Below are 6,413 nucleotides of genomic sequence, written 5' to 3'. Positions count from 1 at the left end.
GCCCTGCCAGTGGAGGGTTGGCCCTGGGCCTACTGTGAGCCTGGGTCCCATTAAGGCTGTTGTGCAGCACCAGTATCTCATATGCACTTAGGAAACACTGTGGCAGAAATTTGAAGCACAAGTATAGTAGTAATCCTTATCCGTGGATTTTATTTTTGTGGTTTAAGTTATGTGCAGTCAACCAGGTTTCAAAATTATTAGATGGAAAAGTCAAGAAATAAACAATTCTTAAATTTAAACTGGAGCACCATTCTATGTATCATGTTAAATCCCACACCATCCTTCTCTGTCTTGCCTGGGGTGTGAATCATCCCTTTGTCCAGGGGATCCACACTGTATAGTTAAACACACCAAAGAGAAGCTATATAGTCATTCATTTAAATGAGGAGTTGTAAATCCTTGACCTAAGGAAAACACATGGTATCTATAGGGTTCAGTATTATCTGTGGCTATAGGTATCCACTGGGGATCCTGGGATCCCTCTGATGGATAAGTGGACTGCTGTAAAGATCTGCCACAGTGTCTCCTGTAGCTATTAATAAAAAATACTTCATTAAAAATGGAAAAACCATGTCCAGTGCTGAAATGGGAAGAACACCATGGTCATAAATACAACTGAGACCTTAGACAAACCAAGTTGTATGGTCATCCTGTTGATATGCTGTATTCCAAGAGAATGTGCGGATTACATTTCCTGTTTAAATTTTCTATCTATAGTACATATACCCAATCAAGGCACCCCCAAAGTAATGGATATATTTATAAAACAGATTCCCCTTTTTAGCATCCAACACCTTGTCATTTGATACCTCCAGGTATTTCCTTAGAATGAATGGAGAGAATAACAATGACAGATATCTCATGGTGTCACGTGAGAAACACTTGTTTCTCTCACAATTTCCTTCAGGTACAAAATTCAATGAAGTAACTATATGACGCTTTCAAATTGAGGAACCCACTGTTTTGCATATTCCTATGTCAGTGATGAGTTCCCATCATTTCCCTCTAACAGCATGCTCTCATTTAGGGAACTTTGTAAACATTTTTATATTAGCATGTTTTGGATTATCTACATGACCACTTTATAGCTGAGGACTCAACTTTCAGACTGTGTTGATGTTGAACAGTATTAACTTAAATGTGGCAGAGAACGAAAAAGAACAGCAGTTAATAAATAAATGATGCATCAACTCTATGAACTGGCCTGGTGGTATTTAAGAAGGTTCTATAATCATTTGAATAGAAAGAAATGGTATGATGAGAGAAGAGAATTCAATATATATCTTAGTACAGGTGTATTGAACTCAATCAAATCAGCATCAAACAGTCCATATTATTTCAAGTTGAAATAACAATTTAACATCTATAAAATAGCATCACAGATTATGTAGAATGAGCTATTTAGCCTGGCTGCTGTTGGAGAAAATGAAAATTCCATTCCTTAAAGGTTCTCAACTAACAACCTCCTCTTCCTCTTTTCCCTACTCCTGTTCCTCCATCTCCTCCTCCAGGGTTGGGGGAGAGGAAACCCAGGGCCTCACATAGGCTAAGCTTGTGTCTACTACTGAGCTGTGCCCCTACTCTGGCCCCTGATTTTCATCAGTACATCTCATCATAATTATACTCTTCTTCCCTCAATGAACATGGGGAACACTTTTGTTGTCTTGGGAAAATATTATTACCACAGGACTTGAAAGTAAAAGCTCTGTTCTAGTAAGGAGGACATAGGGACCTTGGACTTATTTTTTCCATGGACTCTCCATGGGAGCCTGATTAAGTTACAAAGACTCCTCCTCCTTTCCTCTCTCCTGGGAAGTACAAGGAGCACAGTCAACAATCCCCTTAGCATGCGTTGTAGCTCTTGCAGTTTGTAATGTTCATCTGGGGTTAATTAACATGGTGAATATGTTTTTACCTCATGCTTCCTCAAAACCATAAGAGCCCGATGGAAATCTCATGAGGAGAGCAGACACAGGGATATAGGGAGTGGCTGTGGCTGAACAACATGGCCAGTCATTGAATGTAAAGGTGGGGACCTAGCTAGAAGCCACATATTCTGCTTCATGACTAGTCCTACCTGTTCTTTTTCAGGCATGGGGTTTCTTCATCTCACCACAGGGAGTCAAGGGATTTCAACCCATCCTGGGGACTCAGATGCTATCTGGCTCCACTCCTCCCCTGGGCCAGCAGAAGTCTGAGGTAGAGATGCTGGAAGCCCAGCCTGAGGGTTTCCTTAGGTATGCCAAATCTGGAGCTGAGGGAATTGGCAAAACTAGGTCCAAGGTTGACTGGGGGATGAGCAACAGTGAATCATACAGACTCTCTTCTGGACCAAGCTCTAGGCAGGCTCTGCTGAACCTCCTTCTCAACTAGAACTCAACTATGGCCTATAAAAACTGCACATGTGATTTTGTTTATTGCTCTTTTCCACATTAAAAGACTTGAACAAACACTCACATGGTTTCCAACCGTTCAAGGTCACGTCTGTAGGATGAACCCACCCCCTCCCCTTATAGTACCCACCTCAGAAAACTCAAGACTGCTCAAAGAATTCACCATTTGTTTCAGCTAACATTTGATGAGAGGGCCTGCCCTCCCTTTCTTGAGGGATTTACCATTGTGAGTCTTTCCTCTGTCCCTTGGGATATAGAAGTGTACATCTCCTACAACCCAGGAGTATGTTTCTCAAGGACCTGAAAGCCATTGCTTTGGAATGCAATCATTAGGAAGGACAGGGCCTCTGTCTCAGTCTCTGTGGGAGGACAGAACCTGAACTTGGACAATTAACTTTGTAATTTTTCATTTTCCTTCCTCAGCCCTTCCCACGTCCTCCCTCCTCACTAGTTCAATTCTCCCTTTAAAATACCCTGTCATTGTTGTACAGAGTTGAATTTGGTTCATGCTGGACCGTCTTCACTATTGTAACTATTGTATTGTGTAGTATATTATTCATTAAAACCCTAACTGGCTTTATTTATCTTTGACACAGATACTCTCAAGTCTTTGTTGAAGACCTATGAATGACACAAGAGAAGCTGGAACTTCACTGGGGACTGTGTTCTCACTGGTCGCTGAGGTCTCTGCATCCTGCCTGACTTGACCCCATTTCATCTTTCCTCTTTCTCACCATTGCCCATGACAGCAGCCTTCCATGATATACTCCTCATAATGCAGCCTGGAAATCTTTCTAAAACCCAACTGTGATCATTTTTTCTCTCCCTTTAGATTCATTTGGTGGTCACACAGAGACCACAGGAGAGAGGAGAAACAGAGACCCACTTTCTGTGGTGATTAACTTTATGTGTCAACTTGGTCATCATACCCGGAAAGTCAGTCAGCCACCCGTCTATAGTTATTTCTGTAAAGGTATTCTTTAGATATAATTAACATTTATATGAGCAGATTGCCTTCCACAGTGCGCATAGACTTCATCTAATCAGCTGAAGTCCTTAAGAGGAAAAGACTGAGGTCAACAACCACATAATGGAATATTGCTGAGCCCTAAAAAGAAATAACTTGTCAAACCATGAAAAGACATCAAGGAAACTTACACACATATTTCTAAAAAAAAAAAAAATAGGTCAATTTGAAAAGGCTACATAGTCTATTGTCTTTGGGAAAATTAATACCATGGAGATGGTAGAAATATAAGTGTTTGCCAGGGTGTTTGGGACTGAGGTGGATGACTAGGCAGAGTACAGAGGATTTTTAGGGCAGTGAATTGACTCCGTATTATACTACAATGGTGGGTACATGTCATTATACACTTATTTAAATCCATAGATAGTCCGACACTAGGAGTGACTCCTAAGGTATAGTCTGAGTTATAACAATGTGCCCATATATATTCATTGATGGTAACAAATGGACCACTCTGATGGGGGGTGTTGATAATGGGGATGCTGTGTAGGTGTGGGAGGAGGGACATGTGGACATTCTATGTTTCTTCTGCTCAATATTGCTATGAAACTAAAACTACTCTTAAAAAATAAAGTTTTCAGTCAGTATCTCTAATCCCAGCAACTCAGAAGTCTGAGGCAGGAGGATCACAAGTTTGAGGTCAGTCTGGGCAAGTTTGTGAGGCCCTGTCTCAAAGAATAAAACAAAGGCTTAGGATGTAGACTGGTGGTAAAGAACCCCTGGATTTAACACAGTACTGCGATAAATCAATAAAGTCTAAAAAAAAAAAAAAATTCTGCCTCCCCATGGGATTTGGATTTGTACCACAACAGCAGCTCTTCCCTGGGTCTCCATTCTGTCAGCCTACTCTGCAGACATTGTATTTCTTCACCCTCACAATCACATAAACCTGAAATAAGAGGCTTGGTGGATCTCAAGCAATTAAAACATGGAAAAAGGCAACATTTAAAAATTAGCTTCCAAATAAATTGATATTTCTATAATATGGATCTTAAAGGTCCCCCCAAAGGCCCATATGTTAACAGTTTGGTCCCAGTGCGGTACTATCGAGAGGTAGTGAGACCTACTGGGAGGTCTTTGGGTCATTGGGGATGTGCCCATAAGGGGGATAGTGAGACCCCAGCCTGCCCCTCTCTCTTGTGCTTCAGGCCGTGAGGTGATCAGTTTTTTTTTTTTTTTTTTTTTTTTTTTTAATTTTTTATTGTGGGTTGTTCAAAACATTACAAATTTCTTGACATATCATATTCCACACTTTGATTCTAGTGGGTTATGAACTCCCACCTTCACCCCATACACAGATTGCAGATTCACATCAGTGAGGTGATCAGTTTTGTTCTATCATTCAGTTCCTCCATGATACGTTGTCTCACCATGGACCCAAAGCCATAGGCCCAAGTAATCATAGACAAGGATCTCCCAAATTGAGCCAAATTAACCTTTTCTAAATTGATTACCCAAGGTATTTGTTATAGCAAAGGAAAGCTAAATAACACAGATATTCATGAAAATAAATGAATCTGTCCTTGCTGGGTTTCATCCAAAAACCCTCTACATAATTAGCACATGGATCAAGGTTTAGTAAACCTTTACCACAGATGTCTTTTTTCTGTTTTAATAAGCTCATCTTCCTGAGAATAGTTTTCTCTGTGATAGTCATTAATTCAAGTGTGGAAATAAATGAAACCTAAAATCAGTTCTTCAAATTACTGTTTTTTTCAAAGCACTGAACCTAGATTTAAGATAAATACCTATTCAATTATACTTATTAGTTTTTAATATTTTTGTAATCACAGAAATGTATATATTTTTTAAAAAAGTTCTTGCTTTTTATTTTTTTTAAATTTTCACTTGTGTTTTACAAGCTTTATAAATTATCAAAAAGTTACTACATGGGCAGGGGTTGTGGCTCAGTGGTAGCACATGTGAGGCACTGGGTTTGATCCTTAGCACCACATAAAAATGAAATAAAGATACTGTGTCCAACTACAACTAAAAAATAATATTTAAAAAAAGTGTTACCATATATAATTTAATAAGAATGAATTAGAGATATGTGCTCAAAAATTTTACCAATGGGTAGAAATAACTGGATTTAGGGAACTTTAACCTCTGGTTTTACTTTTAGTCAATTTTTAAAGTAAAGCCACAATTTTTGAACTATTCTTGTATATGCACATTAAATCTAAATATTCCCATACTGTCCCAGTGAGAACAATCTGTGTCTGGTAAAGCCTACACAGCCATCCTCAGAGGATGGAGCCTGGTGTGAACAATGAGCAAGAATGGTAGTAATGGTAGCTGCAGCAGAGGTGATAGTAGCATAGTCCTCCCTTGGTATCCAAAAGGGATTTGGTTCCAGGACCCTTCACAGATACCAAGATCTGTGGATGCTCAAGTGCCTTATACAAAAGGGTGTGGTATTTGCATAAACCCACCCAATCTAACTCTGCCATACCTCGGCAACCTCCTGACATCTGGAACGTTCAGATGTAGCAAAAGTTTTAAAAGGTTGGGGGTCAAACTGTGAATAGCCTTTTCCTATTATATACACAGGCCTCTACAAAGGGCCCTAAATTTTCCCAACTTCCCAAAAGTGGGCATTTCCCATTGGCCAAACATGGTATCTTCCCTTGGTCCTTTAGGATAGAAGGAAGAGGCACTGCTCCAGGGTCTCTAAGAGTTCCACCCCCCTTCCTCAGGGTCTTCACTCACCTTTTAGGGCTGTTAAGTCCTTTGCCTTATCTGACAAGGTGCGGTCCCTGGGAACCAGCATGGAGCCGTCACCGAGGGCCCAGGTCTTCACGGCTCTACTGCCCAGTGTCTCCAGGGTCTACATGCCTTCTCAAAGCCCTGGCCACCCTTTGAGAATTCTGAACCACCCACGCCACGCCTTGCCACAACTGCCACCAAAGGTTCCAAGCCCTCACCAGTGGCTTGTTCTGGGAAGAGCAGGATTGAGCCAGGAGACCTGCAGTCAGCAGGGTGCTGGGCGC

The 6,413-nt window shown here is 40.7% G+C and overlaps 1 long non-coding RNA gene across 1 annotated transcript; it reads left to right on the top strand.

Moving 5' to 3' along the window:
* Nucleotides 1-2,101: 2,101 nt before the first annotated feature.
* LOC124098682 (uncharacterized) lies at nucleotides 2,102-5,059 on the top strand. Its single transcript, XR_006853661.2, has 3 exons — nucleotides 2,102-2,237; nucleotides 2,990-4,576; nucleotides 4,741-5,059. It is a non-coding gene; the product is annotated as an uncharacterized LOC124098682 (long non-coding RNA).
* Nucleotides 5,060-6,413: the final 1,354 nt, after the last annotated feature.

This window comes from Marmota monax, unplaced genomic scaffold (assembly GCF_021218885.2).
Source record: "Marmota monax isolate L192 unplaced genomic scaffold, Marmota_monax_Labrador192_F-V1.1 WCK01_AAM20220418_F8-fsc00029, whole genome shotgun sequence".
NCBI classification, from domain to species: Eukaryota; Metazoa; Chordata; class Mammalia; order Rodentia; family Sciuridae; genus Marmota; species Marmota monax.
Note: the sequence above shows the minus strand (reverse complement) of the source record. Positions and strands in the feature narration are given on the sequence as shown.